This window comes from Geotrypetes seraphini, chromosome 13 (assembly GCF_902459505.1).
Source record: "Geotrypetes seraphini chromosome 13, aGeoSer1.1, whole genome shotgun sequence".
In the NCBI taxonomy this organism is placed as follows: domain Eukaryota; kingdom Metazoa; phylum Chordata; class Amphibia; order Gymnophiona; family Dermophiidae; genus Geotrypetes; species Geotrypetes seraphini.
The window spans coordinates 35,946,426-35,968,935 of record NC_047096.1 but is presented as its reverse complement, the minus strand read 5'-3'; the positions used below and the strand labels follow the sequence as shown (position 1 = coordinate 35,968,935).

Here is a 22,510-nt window from a genome sequence, read left to right as displayed (position 1 = left end):
TATTGGCCAGAACGCAAAAGGTTTTTCATTTTTTGGTCAGCAGAGACTGATGAATATACCATTGCTTGGACAATATACAATCAAGATTTCCGTAACGATTCTGTGATTTCACTCCTTTTTTTTGTTCTGCCAGGCTTCATGCTGGAAAAATACTCTTCATAGGATTTCTGTGGACTTCCTGAAGACTATTGAACTGAAATATTTAGCAAAACCAACAATTTTCTTAGCTAAATGAAATAGTGGTCAAGTCTCTGGCTACCTGTGGACAGGAAGGAGTTTGGTTCTGACATAACATGGCCAAACCCAGGTGGGTAAATGCTTACTCTCTTTATGTTGTTATCTGTTTGTTATACTGCCTTTTCTCCTAGACAAATTATAGTGGAGGACAAAATTATTAAGAATAAAACACCATCGAAAACAAGAAAGAGTTGATGGATGACAAGAGAGTATACAAACACACAAGAGGCACGCCACAGAAATAACCAAAATACGTGAAACATCAGCACTATCCAAACCAAACCGGATTCCATCAACATCATTCCACAGAACTTTCATTTATTGGGTTAACTACTAAAATTCTCTATCACCTCGACCACTACCAGTCTGTCTTACTTATCTCTTTAGATTTATCATCGGCATTTGACACGATTGATCATAAGCTTCTTCTGTCTCGTCTGAGTGAAATTGGTATTAAAGACCAGGTCTTGGACTGTTTTTATCTTTTTTTTTACAGATCGTTCTTCCAAGGTAGTGTTTAATTCTACATCGTCTGACTCATTTACTACTGATTATGGGATTCCTCAGGGTTCTATTTTATCTCCCTTAATTTTCAATATTTTTCTGGCCCCCCTTTTAACATTAGGGCAATCTATCGGGTTTACAATGTTTGCTTATGCAGATGATGTCCAATTAGTACACCCAATAGATCTAAATAATCCTTCAGAAATAAAATTTATAAACCAAAAATTGGAAAAGATTAACTCCTGGTTGGACGTACATATGCTATCATTGAACATCGAAAAATCCAAAATAATGATTTTTCCCCAACAAGGAAGGACTTTCCTTGCAGACCCCTCTTACATTCAAATCTCAATCTGTTAAAACCGTACCTTCACTTAAACTACTTGGAGTAACTTTTGATAACAAATTTAGTTATCATCTTCATATCAGTACAGTGGTCCAACGTTGCTTTTATCGGCTCCGTATGATCAGATCATTATGAAAACTATTAGATGCTGCATCCTTGAACATTTTGATTCACTCTCTCGTGATCTCGTGCATTGACTATTGGAATGCCCTTTATAAAGGTATAACCAAAAAAGAAATACGAAGACTTCAGATAATACAAAACACCGCCATAAAAATCATATCCAATGCAAAGAAATCCGACCATGTCACCCCCTTGTTGCAAGAAGTTCACTGGTTGCCAGTGGAACACAGAATCACTTACAAAATTCTTTTGTTAGCATTTAAGACTAGACAAAACAATCAACCTGAATTTATAAATAATCTTCTTACACCTTATATTTCTTCTAGGTCCCTAAGATCAACAGCTAATAACCTTTTCTCTATACCGTCATTGGAGTTTATATATACAACGAGGTCTACTATCTTCTCTGTCATTGTCTCTGTCAAATTATTTACGCAAATAATCAAATCTTAATAACTTTAAGATGAAGCTAAAGACATTTCTCTTCCTTGATGCCTTTGAGGCCTAACTGTCCTTTTAAGGGCAATTGAGCGAAAATACTATTGAGTTTAACAGCAGCCCTCCCTATTGTTTTTTCTCTAATTGTTCTCTTTTACTTTGCCTAATGTAGTTCTTGCCTTATACCTTTTGTTCTTGTTTGTCTTTGTTTTTAATAGTTTTTAAAAGTTTTTATAGTTACAGTTTGGGGACGTATTGTCACCTCAAACTCGTTTTCTGTTTTTACAAATTTGTACACCGTCTAGAAGGCTGATTGGGAAGTATAAGAAATTTTAAATAAACTTGAAACTTGACTGGTCACAGCCCAATCCCCTGTGTTTCCCCGAACATCGATCTATAAAGATGTGTTTTCAAAGATGACCTAAACTTAATATGGGAGACTTCAGATTGGACATCTGGAGGGACAGCATTCCATAATGATGGTGCAAAGAAGAAAAAGGCACTCTGTCTTATGGAATACAGATGTGCCTGATTTTAAAGGAGCCCACCCATCTTTAATCAGACCATCCATTTCTGACTGTAGCAAGGTGAAACCACAACCGGTGACACATTGCTAGCTAAACAGATAGACATGGGGAGTGTGTGGCGCAGTGGTTAAAGCTACAGCCTTAGCACCCTGGGGTTGTGGGTTCAAACCCACGCTGCTCCTTGTGACCCTGGGCAAGTCACTTAATCCCCCCATTGCCCCAAGTACATTAGGTAGATTGTGAGCCAACCGGAACAGACAGGGAAAAATGCTTGAGTACCTGAATAAATTAATGTAAACCGTTCTGAGCTCCCTTGGGAGAATGGTATAGAAAATTGAATAAATAAATAAAAACATGTCTTATCTATAGTATTCCTCAAACCCTAATACCACCAGATCCTCCCACAAATTAAAACTATCCTTCCCCTCGCTAAAAGGCATTTCCCACACAGGAAAGCTAGGGACCTCCCTCCACTTCAAAATCACTGAGCTCTGGAACAACCTTACCTCCCCTTTTTGGAACTTGAGCTCTCTCCAAGTTTTCCGCAAACATCTGAAAACCTGGCTTTTCTCAAAAAATGTAAGTCTCCCTCCAACTTAGGAATCAAGGAAACTCTTTTATCTTGGCATCCCAAGTCCTCTAAATTTTCTTCACACTTCTACCTCTAACCCTCTGTTGTAGTTCCTTCCTATTTCTCCTACTGTAAATTGCGTCGAGCTCTACGAACGTGGAGATGATGCGGTATACAAACCTAAGGATTAGATTAGATTAGATTACATATACTGTGAACCAAAAAAATCACATTAAAATGGGGTGAGGTTTCGTATCTTCCACATAACTTGTCCGATTTTTATGAAATTCAGTGCTTCATGTCCTGAATGAAGTTGATGTAAGATATTGTAAATATTTCCCACCGCACCACAACACTACCTTTTGAAAATGAATTTTTTCTATGGGATACGTGCAGAAGCAGATAATAGTTTGTAAACAGTTTTTGTATCAAAATGGTTTTCACAGCAGAAGACCGAATTCTGATAAAGAACTTGGGCCTGCTAAAAGGTTACAGCAGTCAACAATTGTTGAAAGAGTTCCCACAGAAGGGTTGGAACAAAAATGCAGCAAAATCCTCAACTCATCTGGAAGAGGCACACAGTGAAACACAGCGAGCCCAAAATCCAAGGGAAAGGACCAAGGTTCCACAGGACAAGTGAAAGTATCCAAAGTCACAAAAGGTGAAACCAGCTCCTGGAGACAGCAGGATGTGTATTAAAATATAATATTTATTAAAATCAAGAAGTGCAACAGTCTGTATCGAGCAATGCCCAAAATTACAACATATCTCAGAATAAACTAGAAGCTAGACCCAATCATTGGCTGAAAAACTCCACCCACCAATTGACTGTTCAATGTTCCTGGCCACTAGATTTAAGATGTATATCTGATAGTGGCCAGGAACGTTGAACAGTCAATTGGTGGGTGGAGTTTTTTTTTCAGCCAATGATTGAAGGTGAGCTACCTTATTTTATGTTCTCCTTTTAGGAGTTCAATGGGGTGGGCTCTTTAAACCTGAGGCTTTTTCTCCACCGTGGATGTGTTGTGGCAGTGGATGGTTCTGTATAGATTGGAGTACATATTGATATTTTGTGCCCTAATTTCCTCCCATGGCTTTGTAACACCTCTACATTGATGACTTGCAAATATACTTCTCTATGCCTGAAATTTCTACAGAAATCCAGACGTTAGTATCAGCCTGTGTGTATGACATTGCCACCTGGATGCTTCACCATCATCTAAAGTTAAACATGGCCAAGACTGAAATCCTTATCTTTCCTCCTAAACCTGCTTCTCTCCTATCCCCTTTCTCCATTCTCTATCTCAGTAGATAATATTCATCCACCCTGTGTCATCGACTCAGAACCTCAGAAATCATTTTCACTTGTGTCATAAGAATAAGAACATAAGAATAGCCTTACTGGATCAGACCATAGCCTTACTGGGTCAGACCAAAGGTCCATCAAGCCCAGTAGCCCATTCTCACAGTGGCCAATCCAGGTCACTAGTTCCTGGCCAAAACCAAGGAGTAGCAATATTCCACTCTACCGATCCAGGGCAAGCAGTAGCTTCACCCATATCTCTTTCCTTCTCTTCACATATCCAATAGACCACCATCATTTTTTAATATTCAATTTTCTATACCATTCTCCCAAGGAAGCTCAGATCAGTTTACATTAATTTATTCAGGTACTCAAACATTTTCCCCTAACTGTTCCAATGGGTCACAAGTAGCAGCATGGATTTGAACCCACAACCTCAGGGTGCTGCGGCTTTAGCTTTAACCACCATGCCACATTCTCTCCCTTGTCATTTCTTTCTCTGCAACATTGCTAAAATCCAACATCTCCTTTCCAAGCACACTGCCAAAACCCTTATCCGTGCTCTCGTCACCTTCACCTGGATTACTTCGATGTACTTCTCACAGGTCTTCCGCTAAGCAATCTCTCTTCCTTTCCCTCTGTTCAGAATTCTGCTGCACACTTTGTATTCCGCCGGTGTCGTTACACATGTCCTCAAATCGCTTCACTGGCTCTCTGTCCATCTCTGCATCCAGTTCAGACTCCTTTTACTGCATTTATTCTGCAACTCCACAGTATCTCTCCCAATACTCTACCCCGGAAGCTCTGTTCATCAGGTGAATGCCTCTTATCGATGTCCTTCTCCTGTCTGCCGACTCCTGACTCCATCCCTTCTGCCTTGCTGCACCTTTTGCCTGGGACATCCTGCCTGACTCTGTATGTTGTGCCTCATCCCTCATGGTGTTCAAATCTAGGTTGAAACCCACATTTTTGCCCTACCCTCCCAACTTATAAAGCGCCCATATCTGTTGCCATTTCCTCTTTACTCCCCTAGTCCCTTACATTTCCTCACCTAAGTAACATGGATAAGCCTATGTCTGTCTTAATTAGATTCTAAGCTCTTTCGAGAAGGGCCCATCTCTTGCATGTTTAATGTAGCAGTAGTAATAGTAGGTCATGGGCATTCCAAACGTTAGGCGCACCGTTATAGAATACGCTTGATCTGCAGGCATTTTGACCTAGTTTTCATTGACATAAATGCCTATGCCTACATGTTAGTCACGCAGATGGGTGCGATGTGTAAACCAAGCCTAACTCTGGAGGTGGTTTATAGAGTAGCACTAAACGCCAATTTTGGGGGGCACAGTTTTTTTAGGCGATACATATAGAATTTACTCCAGTGTGCTTAACTCTAATTGATGCGCATTAATGAACTGAATAACCGGTTAACACACTTCAGTAAATGAGGCCCATAGTTCTAGAAAATGAATAATTGTATGTATAGCTTAATAATGTGTTATATACTTATTGATTTATTTATAAACATTTATTATCTACATATCAATCCTTCTAGACAGAGTACAAAATACACACATAATTAAACACATAACATCTACAGACCAAGACTCAATTAATTGATTCCTCCTTCTCTCCCGCCCGGAGCATACCGGGTATGATTTACTGCACCCACCGGCACCCAAGCGCCCTCTCCTGCCTTTTTACAGACTCAAAACCGCATTTGCGGTTTTTTGAAATTCGCAGGACGGAACCCCCGCGAATTTCAGGGGAGTACTGCATTCCAAAATATATTAGGCCTTCTTCAGATTAAACGGTGTAGACATAAATAGTTTGTTACTGCTGGTTGTCTCAACCTAGTTTTGTATTCATGGTGTTCCCATACAGAGGAGATCTTATGTAATAACTGGATGGTTTGGTTACTGAGCATACGTATTTCTCCCTATCAGCCTTTACAATGTAAACAAAGCCTTACAAAGCACCAACTTTATAAGCTTGTGGATGATCACTGCTGCAAGACTAATTATCAAAAGGAACCGATATGAGAGAGCAAGTCCACTATTAGAGTAACTACACTGGCTGCCGATGAAAAGAAGAATCCAGTTCAAGATTGCTTTGTGGATCATGCAGGCTATCTAAAGAGAGAACTTGGAAGGACTAATTTCTGACATTAAGTCCACATTCATTTTTCAATTCACACACTACGCAACAGTACAAACTATCCCTTCTATCTCTTCAACAAGTAGGACGAAAGAAAATATTTAGTTACCTTCGAATACCGGGGACCTTTCATTTGGAACAAAATTCCAATATACCCAAGAACCCATCAACTACCTTGAATTCCGGAAGAAACTAAAAACATACCTCTTTTCACTATAGTTACTTCCTTACTATTCTCCCCTTCCTTCTAAATCAATTCTTCTCTTAACAATGTACCTCAAGAACCAGATCTAAATCTTATTATAAACTGCATAGATTCCTTGCAGAAAATTGAGGTATATAAGATACTGTGCTAGAAAACATTTTATGTGCTACAAGTATAAATATATAATAAAGGGAGAGTGGGAAATTATAGGGTAATTAGGCCCACATCAGAGGAGACTTTACTTGAATCCAGCAGGTTGCAGGATCTGAGGTAGTTTGATTTACCAGCGATTGAGTCAGACTATGAACTTCTTTGATTGGGTAATACAAAGAGTTAAGCCATAGAAGTGCTGGATGTGGGTGCATCAATTTCAGCAAAGATTTTGATATTCTGCCTGGAGCTGGGCCTCAAGATGGTTGAGTGATAGAAAACACAAGGGGTTGATAAATGAAAGTCAACTGTGGAAAGAAAGGTGATTAGTAGAGTTTTTCAAACTGGTCCTGGAGCCAATATCTAGGTATCAGATAATAAAAAAGTTTGTTTTTATGCAGATGCCACTAAAATCCAAGGAAGCTTGTGGAATGATTGAATGCAGAATTGTGCAATTGGAGTTCCCCAATGCAAGATAGATACTTCATGAGTTCCTGTCTAGTAATTTTAAAATTTTTAAATAGTGAAACGATGTGATAAGATGATGGTAAGAGAAGGAACATGGAGGAAGATTCTCAAAACTTCATTATAAAATCCGATGGGCTGCTACCGAAGTTGCTATTGTAATGATTTCAAAAAGGCAAGTCATTCTCAAAAGACCCCACATACAAATGAGGTTCCTGGATGTTCACGTAGGCTCGCTAAATTTACTTGAGATGAGTCGTTGGTGATAGTGACACTCTGATTCGGTATATAAAATGAAGATTAGATTAGATTAGATTAGATTAGATTTTCTATTCAATGATGCATTTGATTTATAACATCTTACAATTTTCTTCCATCCTCTATCCGACGTTAATTACCCTTCCTACTTGTATTACCCTTTTACGTCTTCCTATCCTATTCAAAATTGTATTTTTTCCCTCCTGTAATCATTGTCAGTCCGTAATGTCCATGTAAATATATATATTGTCTTGTTTAATGATGAATGTTTGTATATCCCACATTTTAAAATTTTATTGTAAAACCGCTTAGAAATCTGATAAGCGGGAAAACAAATTTTAATAAAACTTGGAAACTTGGATCTTTAAAAAGCTTTGAAACATAGAAACATAGAAAAATGACGGCAGAAAAGGGCCATAGCCCATCGAGTCTGCCCATACCAATGACCCACTCCCTGATTCTTACTCTTCTAGAAATCCCACATGAATATCCCATTTTTTCTTGAAATCTAATACGCTGCTGGCCTCAATCACCCGCTGAGGCAGCTCGTTCCAATGATCGACCACCCTTTCGGTGAAGAAGTACTTCCTAGTATCACCCCGAAATTTCTCACCCCTGATTTTCAGCGAGTGTCCTCTGGTTACCGAGGGCCCTGTAAGACTGAAGATATCGTCTTTCACCTCTATACGCCCAGTAATATACTTAAAGGTCTCAATCATGTCCCCTCTCTCTCTTCGCTCCTCCAGCGAGTACATCCGCAGTTTTTTTAACCTTTCTTCATGGTAACACTCAAATACCATTTGGGGGCAAGTTTTGAACTATATGTAAAGGGACAACATCGATGGGTACTTTCATATGGTATAAGTTTGTATCAACTTTCATACTGGAAATTCATATGTATTTTTACTTGGAATTCCTGAAAATGAAAGTACCCATCGAGCAGCTATTTTCCCCTTGGTCTTAAGTGCTTTCCCAGTAATAGGTACTTTAAAGGTGGCTAAACAGTCAGATTCAAAGAGAACAATTTGCAAACAGTTTTATGCAGTTTTAGGCATTTAGGGCAACTTTTACTAAGGTGCGCTAGCGTTTTTAGTGCATGCAGGAAATTACCGCGCGCTATGCTTCTAGAACTAACGCCAGCTCAATGCCGGTGTTAAGGTCTAGCGCGCGCAGCAATGTAGCGTATGCTATTCTGCGTGTTAAAGCCCTAGCGCACCTTAGTAAAAGGAGCCCTAAGTGGAAATGGACACGGGCAAAAAAAATCTTTGTCTTATGTTCAGATTTTTCAGACTTGTTCCTGATTTTTGGACACATTTTTTGGTTTGTTTCACACTTTCATTTAAGCTTTATCACTGATTCCCAGTTACTGTTCCACAAACAAATTTTGTGTAATTTGTCGCCTACATAGTTACTATTCAATTCTTATTGTATTTTTATTTTTTTACATGTTCTATGTGGTTCTTTCTAGCCTTTCAAATTTTTGGCATTCTTTTCCACCTTAATATTTTTAACCTTTTTATTGTAAAATGCTTAGAGCTAATCTCCAGATTAGGCTTATATCAAATATATATTAAATATTAAACGTTAAACAGACATGTACAGATTAAGTGGTAGGGTAACAAACATTTAACTGAGTGCGCATTACATTGAGATGTGCCAGCAAAGAGGCTGTGTTAGGCATTAATATAGTGGTTTCCAACATGCATATAGCCCCCGCAGTCCATTTTCGTGGCCCAGAGTTCATGCACCAGAGCTCTTTCCAGAATCCAGCAATCATAAGCTCTGAATCTGGCCACCAGGTGTCAGCCTTAAACAATAACCACATTTCCCTTCAGCCCCCAACTAATCCAGGGAATGGAAGATCTGAAGCAGAGATTCAATCAAGAACCTTTACGCCTTCATTCTAATTTAAGATCTGCCATTGACCAATTCCCATATCTTCCAGTGCCTCTGTCCAATCTTAGCTCTTTCATTGACTCTTTGTGTGACATTGGGCCTCGGCTGACCAAATTGTAATTAGGGAAGGATAATAATTGCCCTTTCTTTCTTTTAGATGCTGCCTTGGACTGTCCTTGTCCTGGAAACTGAGCTTTGGCTTCCACCTGGAGGCATCCGTACCCATTTCTGTATCAGTGAACTATAATGCATTATTTGGATCACACAGGTACTCAATTATTATGATTAATATGAGGGACTGCACCAAATGTTTTGTTTGTGGTTTTCTAAAATGTAATAAAATATTTCTGAACTATATAAAAAAAAAGAGCTTTTAATGGAGGAAAATGGATATGTGCCTTTCAAAGGACCATTTTGTTCTTGTCTTTTAAAAATGATTATTATATGACTGAGTAATAATAATTCTTCAATTAGCTGAAATTATGTGATCTATAGAAAAAATTGTTATGTGATAGATAAAGGGACTACATGAGTTTTGTGACTCTCAATCACAGTGACAACTTCCTAGGGTTTTAACAGGACAGTATTAGATGAAAACAAAACCAACCCAACAGCTCAGTGGCAATGGTTGTCCCCTGCCATGTAGAGGGATCTGAATTTGATTCCAGGTCATAAGAATTAAGAAAATCCACACTGAGTCAGACCAATGACCATCAATTCCATCCTGCTGTCTCTGACAGGGCCAGTTCAGGTCACATTTACCCAGCAGGTCCCCCCAAAATTGAATAATTTTTATAGCTCATTTCCAAAGATACATAAAGGGGACCTTTTATCAAGCCGCGCTAGCGAGGTTAGCGCATCGGACTTTTTATGACGCGCTAACCCCCGCGGCCGGCTAAAAAAACTGACGCCTGCTCAATGCAGGCGTTAGCGTCTAGCGCAGCAGGCGGTTTAACGCACGGTATTACGCGCTTTAAACCCCCTACCATAGCATGATAAAAGGACCCCAAAGTCTTTCCCTAGTCTGTTTAATCATTTTTTTAATGGACTTTTCCTCCAGGAACTTGTCCAAATCTCTTGAGCTCTGTTATGTTGATTGCCTCGATCACATTCTCTAGGGTTGAAGCCTGAGAGCTCAGTCTCCAGCTCCCACGCTGTCATCATGAGACTTTGCTGCTGCTGTGAGACAGATTTAGGTCTAATGCTTGCAGTGGAAAGAGAGGTCCATGGGGCAGGGGGCAGTGGAGGGGGGTCTCTCCTCTTCTGGAAGTCAGTACTTCCTCTAAGCCCCTTCTTAAAATATTTCCTGAAAGCAGTTTGTTTACAAGTGGAGCAGAGCCGACACAAGTTCCTGACACAAGTCTTTCATAATAACCGGCTTCACATTGTATTACCAACAAGATCTCTTTGCCAACAATGAAGATAGCATTTAATTGGCCAATGGTCATTCACATGCGTAATGCTCCTTGAAGCAAAAATCCTCAAATCACAATGACCCATACACACATGCTTTCCATTACCTTGCACTGGATTTTATTTCTCATGGTTAATGGTGTCTGTTTGAGCCATTTTCTGTATATACGTCCCATGGTTTTGTGGGTCACATAAAAGTCAGTGGTGGGTCACAGGTTGCCCAACCCTGTGGAAGAGAGATGGCATGCAGAGCTAATGTCGTCCGGTTATAGTTTTGCCTATCACTGACATAGGTTGTCCTCCCACGTTCCCATTCTGTTTTAAAGGACTGAATTGAGTATTACAGAATCCATTTTTGGTGGAGGTGTTTTTTTGGGAAGGCACATTTTGTATCAAGAGACTAGAAAATTGTAGAGGCCATGCCATTATTGTGGCAAGCAACATACTTTTAGGCTAATGAAAATCCTCTCCCTCATAAGAGTAGAAACCTCAATTAAAGAAAATACCATTGGTTCACTTTTCTAAAAAATTTGCCATAGAGGGATAAATCCAATTTCAGGCCAGTGTTCTTGATATGGAGGTATGTGCTGGGGTGAAGAAAGACTTAGGCGTCTATAATGTAGGCCTTAAAAACCCTGGCCTATAATACAGGTGCCTAAGTTTTAAGTAATTATGTTGTAGAAGCTGAAAACCTGCCACAGTTTCAGCTCCTGAAGACGCTATAATAGCGAAACGTAGTGCTACGTCGGGCTGGCTGGACACAGTTTGAATTGGAGTGAGAAGGCATTATAACAGCTTTGTCTAAGAATCAATATATGTTCGTTGGAACATTGGAGAATACTGGAGAAATGAAATAATACACATAGACTATGATGTGGAACAGCTTTATTTTCATCAGAAAAGGCTTGTGAATGGACTGAGTACAAGCTCCAGGTTTTCTTCCACTGTACTGTGGGATAATACAGATTTTAGTAACTGGAAGTGCAATATGGATTCATTTATGTTTAATGTATAATATAGTGTTAAGATTTGTGTTATTTAATAAAAATACAGTATATTTAAATAAAAAAACCTATCTAGTTATATTATAAGTTTTAAGTTAGGCGCCACTAAGCGTGATTCTGCAATGGGTGCCAAAGTATGATTGACATACAATAGGCACCGAACTTTATGCACCTCTCTTTGTAGGCACCCATTACAGAATCCGGCCCTAAGTGTTTGGCTTTCACATTCCATCTAGTATTTAGCAATGATAACCAACACATTTGATCGGCAACATTTCCACATGGCTGAGGAGTGCCACTTTAGTGTGTCCATCATGACAGAAACAGAGGGCACATGCTAGAAATCTTTGTCATTTAGTTAGTGTGATACAGACCAAGGCGTGAACAAGGAGGGTTGAAGTCATTCTTCCTAGGCAAATGAAACATCATCAGTACAGAAATGGACAATTTCACTGATTAATCTGTGGGTCAGAAGCATTTTAACAAAAGAAAATTAATTGAATACATTACAGAATAAGAAGGGGCTTTTGGTCAATCAGATATCTATCTGGGCAACCCATGCCCTCTTCTCTGCCTGATGCGCCTTCCTGTAGAGCGGGAGTGAGCAACCTTTTTATACAGAAGGCCACATGAATGCTAGAGAGAGGAAGAGAAAATGGTTACTGCGGATGGGCAGACTGAATGGGCCATTTGGCCTTTATCTGCTATCATATTTCTATGTATCTATAACCATAAAGCTCTATGACATCACAATGCAGGTGTAAAGAGCTTTAGCCAATAGGGAGAGGAGGAGACAGTGGATGTTGCAGATGAGCAGACTGGATGGGCCATTTAACCTTTATCTGCCATCATGTTTCTAGGTTTCTATCTCTAGCGGGCCACACACAGAAAATGAATGTATTCACTATATAATTCACTGCCAACAATAATGTGATGACTGAATGAATATATATAATTATCATGATGGTTTGTAAGAGTATACTTCTGTTTTTCCAAACAAGTCTTGTCCCATTGTTGTTTCCTTCAGCGGTTCTACTGATGACATAATTCTGGTTAATGGTGTCTGTGTGAGCCATTTTCTGTGTATACGTCCCATGATTTTGTGGGCCACATAAAAGTCAATGGTGGATCACAGGTTGCCCAACCCTGTGGACGAGAGATGCACTTGGAAATAATCATATACCGCGCCAATTACTGGTGTAGTGCTTGATCCCAGTATGCCATTGATGTAATACTGACATTGGGGAGAACAACTCACTTGACACATTGTTACAGTCACCAGCTCTGGTAATGAGCTCTGCAGAGGCCCCCATGCAACATTTCAATGACTGGTTATGGGAAAAAATGATCCCCATAATGTAGCATTACAAAAACTGGGCTCTGGGGAAAGTGATTCCCACAATGCAGCATGACAGTGCCTGGTTCTGGGACACTACAAAAACTCACTATGGGGAAAATGACTCTCTTTCCCACAGTGCATCATGGCAGTGCCTGGTTCTGGTTCTGGGGATGATAGGGCAGTACAAAGACTCACTATGGGGAAAATGACTCTCCTCCCCACGATGCAGCATTACAGTGACTGACCCTTAGACATGATTTGTCATTATTTTTTATCATTTTCTTTAGCTGGTAATGCTAAAAGCAGTTAAAGGAAACAACTGTGCCTTGGCTATGTGAAAAGCTGTTTCATAAATTTTACATTCCAGGCAGCCAACCTGCAGCCTGTGCCAGCAGCCATTTATAATGAAAAGAGCAGGAGCAGGGAACCCCCTCATCGTCCACATTCTAGCCAGTCAAGATATATAAATGCACACACACACACATTACACGAGCACATATGTCACCAAAATGCAAGCAGGACAAAGGGGAAACAGCGTACACATTTGTGCATTGTAAAACATGAGAAGTGATTTTAGAAACATCCTGATATTTGCAAGGTGGTGGAAGGGATTGTGTGGTAAGTATGTGTGTGTGAGGGTGAGTGTTGGGGAGGACAACATCACCAGTGCTCCAGTCGTATACTGTATCTGACATTAATCTTTCAAAGTCCACTCTCTAGTCCCTTCCCCTGCCCCCTTCCCAGCCCGTCACCAGCAGCACTACAAATGGGCCCTGGCTCCCTTGTCTTGAATAAAGTTTTTTCCCTTCTGCCCCCACCTGCTTTTACTTGTACAGCATGAAAGCCACTATACAGGGCGTACAGTTTTCTTTTGCCAGTCAGCATGTTTCAGGCCAAGATTAATGTACTGGTTTGGTGCAGTAATACCGCAGTGCAGCGTGATCAGAATACAGGATCGAATAAGGAAGAAAAAGACCATGAAAAGCTTGGAGTTTATGCTCAAGTCTCCTTAGTAACTTCTCTGAGTCTGTATTCCGTCGAGTCTCTAATTCCACTGGTGAACAAAGCCCTTTTGCCTGCTAATTTTCTGCTCATTTTTTCCATGTACTTGGGTGAATTTGCGTGCCTCTCCTTCTCCTTTGTCGCTAGCTTTTGGTGGTACAGTCTGAGGCTTGTTGCTCTCTAGTCTTCCCCTATTTGCAGACAGAGGCAGGGGAGAGGGGTGAATTACCCTGCATCCCTCCTTTCGGCTTGGTAAAATAATCAGTCACTTTAAACTTTTTATTTTGTCTGTGCCTCTATGCAAAAAAGGGTTCAGTAAAAATATATTAAAAACTGTAGATTAGGAAGAGTAGACCACGTAAGATGGATGCCTTTTAATAAGCAAGGTCCTTTGTATATACAGTGTGTTCAGGTGTAATTGTACATGTAGTTACATTATAGATACCTATGTTCACTTGCATACATAAATCTATGTATTGCTTAACAGTGAAAAAGGAATAATGTTTGGGCTGACCTCTGGAAACTGTACCACAAACCCTCAAAATTGAACAGCAGGGCAAGCAGTGACTGCCGTGCTTGAGTTTCCTTTTCAGTTTAGCCTATTTGGGGGTTTTTTTTAAGCGCTCCATAGAGAAAGAGAGAAAAAAAATAGAAACCCAGCCAAAACTTTTTTAAAAAAAATTTTATCTTGGCCGCTTTTCAAACAGATGTGACCCTGTTCTGTTGTTAAGCGGCAGAGTGGAGAAAGCAGCGGTGAAGAAGGAAACTTACAGCTGAGTTTTGAAAAGTCTAAAGAGAGGGAAAAAAGCCAACATGAATAATTGTGACCCTGTTTTTGCTATGGTTTTATTTTTGATTCCCCGAGTTGAACTATCGGGACCATATTTTAAGATGGCAAAACAGGGGGGCAGCGAAGGAATCCGAGACCCGCATTGAAATGCAGCTGATAGTCGTGCAATCAAAATGTGTAAAAGTGCTCTAGGAAATGGTCAGATGTATCTGGTAAGTAAGTGTCGACTCGTCCAACATCTTTCTGAGCCACTGCGTCCATCCATGCCTCTCTGCTTGGGTGGGGGGATGCTGGTGGAGGAGGAGGTTTGGTGGGGAGGAACTCTATATTTGCTGCCATTTCTGCAGTGAGCACATTTTCTTCCAGCGCTTGCGTCGTCACTAGGTTTCTGCGCTCTTCTTTGTGTGCGCCTTTGGGCCCGCGACTGGCTCTCCACTGTTCCTGCAGCGTGGCAAAAACCAGAAGCTTTGTGATACATTTAGACGTGTTGGCTGAGTGCAGCTCCTTTCCAAAATCCTGGAGAGGAGAATAGGGGCAGAAGACACCTCGGTTTGTCAAGTTGGCTCCTTCGTATTGCTAAGAGTCTTGTCATTTTGCAGGTATGATAGCAGGGAGCACTTCTTTAGAGGAAAGAGTTAAAGGCATTTGGCACCAGGAGAGTATTCCAACAGCAGGCCGTTTCATTTCAATGAAAGCAAAAAAAAAAAAAAAATCACAAGTGAGTCTTGTCAGTTTTGGAATCTTTACATCTTTTTGTTCATTTCGATGAAGGCTTTAATGCATTAGCCCTGGCTTAGTCATACTTAACGCTTTATAAACTGGTACAGAGTTTAAATGAAATCATTAAGTGAGTTTCACCAAGGCTCTGTTACTCATTTTCTGCTGCTTTATTATGTCTTGGTTTGTTTGCACAATTCAACCGTATAAATGTTTTCCTTTTGCCCTGCTGCTGATCAGCACTTTTGCATGTTATCAATTTAATTTGAAGGGATTTTAAAAATGATTATTCGCTCATTTATTTATCTTGATGGTGAAGGTGTGAGCCGGTGCCACAGGAATGCTGTGGGAGGCAGAGTGACCACCATAGGCGGTCTCCCTGTGACTACTGAAGCTCTCTCCCATCTGGAAAACCCCCAGGGTCTTGGAAAATCCACCAACATGTCTCTTACTTCATTTTGTAAAGTTGTAGTAGCCGGAGGAGAACTAAGACTGTTTCTGAATATTTAGAAGTGGTATATCATTGATGTCCCCTTCAAGGGGATTAATTGATAGAATATTCTTTAAGCATTGTCATAAAATTGATGCTTTCAATAGATTGCATGATTTGGCAGCAACCATTCTAAAAGGGAGTATGTGGGATCTTTTGTTTTAAGGTGCCTGTGGGAAGGAGCCATTTTGGTTGAAGGGATGGGCAAAACTTCAGCTAAAATAGGAAGAATGAGAGGTTAGACAGAGCCCAGAAAATGCGATCAACAATCTTACGTGGCACAAGATTCAGATCCTATACTAGGGCATTGTCTCTTCTAGATTTTTATTTTTTTCAGGGGATCATACCTTGAAAATTGGGACAGAGAGCCACAACCATGATACCTAACTCACACGATATTCTTTCATGTGGGTCATCTTTCAGCCATAATCAAAACAATTTTTTCCCGTGAACTGCTGCACTACCGATTTCAATATGCATGATTGAGGAGAATAAAGTGAAAAGCAAATCACCCTCTGTCCACCTCCACCCCCTCTCTGTTCAGCTCTGCTAAATTTGAGAAAAGAAAAGATGGACTGGCAGCCAAAAGATCCAAGGTGGCACACAAGAGGAAAACAAAGTGGCTGCCAGGAAAGCTACAAGCAGGTTGAAGGTGGCCTTTCCTTAGCAATCATGTCACTAAATGCAACCATTATCTCCAGAGTCAAAAATCAAAGATGAAAATGGCGCTGGGTTGTCTGCCTGACGGGAGTCTTATTCCGGGAAATAATGTGCCACGTTTAACCTTTGGGGAACCACACCCTTTTCTGAGATAAGAGCCTGTTTGTTTTAAGATATATATTTTTTAAATTAAAGATATTTCTTCATTGATTTTTACTTTGCTTTCAGTTTTTCAAGTTTCAAATAGCACCTATGGTAAAAGATTGATGGGTTTATCCATTGCTGACTACAATTTCACACTCTATATTGGTTGTCATTTTTGAGTAGACCTATTGTTGTGTTAAGATATATTTTAATACTTTGCACTGTTACTTATGATGGTCCAAAATTCAAGTTAAGAATAAAATTTGTCAGAAGATTTGGTTAACATTTTATAAAAAAAAACTTCTAAAAAAAGCAGATGCATGTAAAAAAAACTTTAAAACCCGATAAAAAAAATATATAGGTGAGAATGTAGGCCAATGAGGACATCCATACACCGATATCCCCACCCAAAAATTTTTTTTAACAATGGTGGAAGGGGTGTACCTGAGGCCACATTCATATAATTGATATATTCTTGAAATAAGCACTATGATATGAGTGATATTATAGAAGATACAGGTATTAAGGTTAAGCAGTTTTTGACATTGGGGAATATAGTGGTGTAAGATATATTTTAAGCCATATGGTATACCACAAGGTATACATTGACAGATTTATACACACATATACAAAGACAACTATTATTCAACTATTATTCCTTGCAAATGTTGTATCACAGAATTTTCTACCACCTTTAGCTTCTTAGATATTGTTTTGAAGCCAGGAAGCCCATGTCAAATCTTAAAAGTTTTAATTGATTTCTGTTTATTTTTAGGATGCATCCGATAAGCTGTTGTTGGTGCACGGGCTGAAATTTGGACCTGAAGCCCACAGGACATGAATGCAGTAAGGCATCAAAATTTCTCTTTTCCTCCCTGCATGTTTTCCTCTTTCAGATTCCATACATCTCATTGTTTGGGCAGGGTCAATATTTTGAGACAAAAATATATGGAGCTTCTTTCACAGGTTTTGCCCATATGGTCAGAACAGCAGAAAAGCCTTTGTAAATCAGGTCCAAAGGCTTTTATTAAAATATCTGGCTGATTTTGTGACCAAGAATGGTGCAGCAGAATTGTCATAACTGGTTTCCACTTGTAGTTCCCCAGTATTTAAGGAGAATTGGAATATTAGAGAATTAGCCATGTAGAGCCATTCCCAATATTGTCTGTTTCACCCTTTGTGTACAGTTTAAAGAAATATTGTTCTCTGAATTCAGCAAGATCTAGAATTTAAAGGGTCCTCTGGTCCAGGCCATATACTGTCAGCAGATCCTTTCACTGGTAATGCTTTGTGTGGGAAAGAAAGAAAGAAACCAAGGTTTCTGCTGTATTGGCCAAGAAATTTCCTGGCTATTTGATTTCAAGGATTCAAGAAAATCACGAGGTGCTACAGGTACAGAAGACAGGTTGAAGAGGCCTTGTACCTTCTGTTTCATTCTCCTATGATTTAGTGTCTTTGAATAAAACTCACCTTATGTTACTATTAACATAACATAAAACTCACTTGTATACCGCAAATACCATTAAGTTCTATGCAGTTCACAAAGACTAGTAATACAAATGAATAGACATCCGATTTCTAACTTCCAAGTAAATGAAATGCACATAGGAAAAATGAAGCAGCATTTTGAACAGACCAAAACTAAATGTATCTAAAAACCGGCCATTAAAACAAATGTTCTGCCCACTGACTAATCAGACGTCTACATTCTGACAGGCTACTGAAGTATATTGAAAATTCCAGAAGCTTCCAGTGACCGAATACATTCCTGTGATGTGGGCTTTCACTATATATCCACTGGTAGGTTTTGTTAAGGCATCACAAAGTTAGTTTTTTTTCTTCCCATTATTCCATTTCTCTTGTATGGTTTGCAACTTCTTTGATTGCATGGTGACGGAAGATGGGTTGTTGGAAAGAAGACCAACCACCCCTGTCATTTTCATTGGTAATTTGCAAAGCTACTTATGGTAGGGAAAGGTCCTGATTTTCTGACAAAATATAAGCAGAGCATTTCACTTTATTTTCATAGCTAATCTGCTTCATTTGAAACAATAACGTAACATAACTTTATTCTTCTATACTGCCATAATCAAACAATTTCTAGGCGGTTTACACAGAAGAAGGCTGGACAATCAGCAAAATACAGATAGTTACAAATACTACACCTTACTTAACAATATTCAGTATAAAATTTTTGTTTACCCTGATATCCACTTTAGGAAATGAATTTGTCAAACAACGCTGATTTGATTACTTTTCGAAATGCACCATAAGACATCATGACTCCACCGATGTAATTACCCCACCAGGACTGCTGCTTACTTGCTTGGAATGCAAGGGTCCTATCCAAAAAAGTCTTGTATCTGCAACCAATAATTTTTGGATAGACAAATAAATTAGAACTCCTAGTTGTCCTCATTGGGCTATATAACGCAAAATGAGTTAAAAGGTAAGTTGGGGCAATTCCCCAAATCAACTTGAAACAGATACAAGAAAATTTGAATAGTACTCGTGCCTCTATCGGGAGCCAATGTAACAGACGATAATAGGGACGGATATGGTCTTTTTTCCTCAATCCAAATATCAATCGAACAGCTGTGTTCTGTACTATTCTCAATTTTCTCAGGAAAAATGGAAAAAAATCATCTTCAGCTCATGAGTGAAGAAAACAAAGATTATTTTCTGTCCCTGTTAGAAAAGGCCAAAAATAAGAGAGTTCCAAATTCAACAATAGAAGGAAGAATAGAAACACAGAAACAGAGAAAATGGAGAAACAGAGAAAAATGAAGGCATGTAAAGGCCATAAGGCTTATCTAGTCTGCCTAACTATGCCATCTCTTATCCCTTTCTCTCTCATAGAGATTCAATGTACTTGCCCCAAGTTTTCTTGATTTCAGATACAATTTTCATCTCCACCACCTCCACAGGGAGACCATTCCATGCATTTACCACCCTCTCCATGAAAAAGTATTTTCTGAGGTTACTTCTAAGTCTATCTTTCCCCTTTCACCTTCATCCTGTGCCCCCTCATTCCAATTGAAAGAGACTTGCCATTTAAGCATCTCTATCATTTCTTCCCTCTCTTGCCTTTTCTCCAAAGAATACATATTCCGACTGCCCCCCCCCTCCCCTATATTCAGCGGGACTTAGCCAGCCAGAAATAGTTTCCTGCCGGTGAAGTCCCATTTGCTCGTTATCCACAATATTCAGCAGGAGACAGCCGGTTATCTCCCACTATTAATCTGGCTCACCAGCTATGCATGTGACATAGCCGGTTACTGCCGATATTTGTCGGCTGGCCAGCTAAGGTATGCGGCTAGAGAAACCACCTAAAAAGCAGATCTATCTTTGGCCATTAGGTTTAGCCTGTCAGCTGATGAAAATTTTAGTAGCCATCCTCTGGACCAACTACATCCTGTTTGTATATTTTTGAAGGTGAGGTCTCCAGAATTGTATACATTATTCTAAATGGGACCTCACCAGAGTCTTATATAGGGGCATCATTGCCTCCTTTTTACTACTGGCCATTCATCTCCCTAAACACCCAAGCATTTAGCCTTCACTGTTGCCTTTTCAACCTGTTTGACTACTTTAAGATCATCACATACTATCACACCCAAATTCTGCTCTTTTATGTACAAAAGTTCTTCATCCCCAAAACTGTATTGTTCCCTTGAGTTTTTGCAGCCCAAATGAATAGCCTTGCATTTCTTATCATTAAATATTAGCTGCCAAGCTTCACTAGGTTCTTCCTCATATTTTCCACACCATCAAGGGTGTCTACAGATTGCAGATTTTGGTATCATCCACAAAGATGCAAATCTTATCTGAAAGCCCTTCAACAATATTAATTTCAAATATGTTACAAAGAACAGATCCATGAACTAAACCTTGAAGTACACCACCAGTAACATCCCTTTCCTCAGAGCAATCTCCATTTACCACTACCCTCTGTCACCTTCCACTTAACCAGTTAATTACCCGATCCATCACTTTGGGGCCCATCCTGAGGGCACTCAGTTTATTTATTAAATGCCATTGTAGAACAGTGTCAAAGGTTTTGCTAAAATCTAAATATACTATATCTATTACTCTCCCTTTATCCAACTCTTAGCCACCTAGTCAAAGAAATTGATCAGAATTATCTGACAAGACCTGCCTCTAGTGAATCCATGTTGCCTTGGGTCCTGTAATCCATTGGATTCCAGAAACTTCACTATTCTCTGTTTTAAAAACATTTCCATTAATTTACTTATCATAGAAGTCAGACTTACTGGTCTGTAGTTTCCTACCTCTAGCTTAATTCCATTTTTGTGGAGCAGAACCATATTTACCCTTCTCCAGGCTTCTGGTACCATTCCCTACTCTAGAGAAGTATTGAAAAGATCAGCCAGCAGAGCCGCCAGAACTTCCCTAAGTTCCCTCAGATGTATGCCATCCAGCCAGGGCATGGGGGGAGGAAAGGGAAAGAGACAGATACCAGACCAGGGGAAAAGGAAGGAGGGAGGGAAAGGAAGGATAGGAGATGCCAGAGAATGGATGGGAGAGAGATAGAAGGGAAAAAGAGGAGAGAGATGCCAGTGCATGGGGGGCATGGAAGGGGACAGAGATGACAGACCATGGGTTGGGGTGGGAAGGAAGGAAGGAAAGGAAAACAGAGAGATGCCAGAGCATAGTGGATGGGTAGAGACAGAGAGAGAAAAATGGAGAGGAGGTAAAGTTGATATGAATCAAGTACAAAGGAGAGAAGGGGCATAGGATAGACAGTTTATGGAAGGAACATAGAAAGAGGGAAGATGCCATATGGAAGGGAGAGAGTATGGACACCAGATGGAAGGGAGTGGACGGACAGTGGATGGAAGAGGCAGAGAGTGAGAGGGCAGACAGTAGATGGAAGGGGCAGAGAGAGAGAGATTGGGTGGACGGTGGATGGAAGGGGCAGAGAGAGAGAGAGAGGGTAGACAGTGGATAGAAGGGGCAGAGAGAAAGGGCAGATGTTGCATGGAAGGGAGAATGAGGACAGATGCTGGATAGAAAGAAGAGAATGAGGAGAAGAAGATGATTAAAGCAGAAACAACAAAAGGTAGAAAAAAGATTTTTTTGTTGTTTTAGAATAAAGTAGTATTGAAGCAGTATTGATAAACGTTCATAAATGGAAAATAGAAATAAGGTAATCTTTTTATTGAACTAATTTTAATACATTTTTTTACTAACTTTGGAGACCAAAACTCCCTTCCTCAGGTCAGGACAGGATACCATAACAACAGTATACTGTACTGACCTGAAAAATAATAATAATAATAATAATAATTTATTTTCTTGTATACGGCCCTACCAGTAGTTCTGGATGGTTTACAGCAAGAAACATTTCAGTGAAGAAATACAGTTCAATAAGATACATATACCTATTTTAAAAAAACAACATCATTAATATATTGTTAAAAATTAACAAATAGATAAGTTTTTATCAAATAGATAAGTTTTCAATAGGTTCCTAAATTTAAAATAAGATTGGGATTGAACAATCAAAGGGCATATCCAGGAGTTCATCTTCCCTGCTCAAAATGCAAATGTTCTGTCCAAAAAAAGTTTTATATAGACAAGCCTTTCGAGCAGGGAAGATGAACATACCAGAATTTCTTGTATGTTTATTTGACTTAAATAATTTCAGATGAGAAACCAGATAAAAAGGTAATAAGCCAAAAAGTGCTTTAAAACAGATGCACCCAAATTTTAAAAATTACTCTGGTTTCAAATGGAAGCCAATGCAATCT

At 39.6% G+C, this 22,510-nt stretch overlaps 1 long non-coding RNA gene across 2 annotated transcripts in view; it reads left to right on the top strand.

The window, feature by feature from the left end:
• The first annotated feature begins 9,398 nt into the window (after positions 1 to 9,398).
• LOC117347821 overlaps positions 9,399 to 22,510 on the top strand; it is a 31,291-nt gene continuing 18,179 nt past the window's right edge. Inside the window, exons 1-3 of one of the 2 annotated variants that reach the window (XR_004536844.1) lie at positions 9,399 to 9,445; positions 17,512 to 17,582; positions 18,453 to 18,536. This is a non-coding gene — a long non-coding RNA (uncharacterized LOC117347821). Of the gene's footprint in view, positions 9,446 to 15,119; positions 15,325 to 17,511; positions 17,583 to 18,452; positions 18,537 to 22,510 lie in introns of those variants that run through there. The other variant, XR_004536845.1, reaches the window with a different exon arrangement.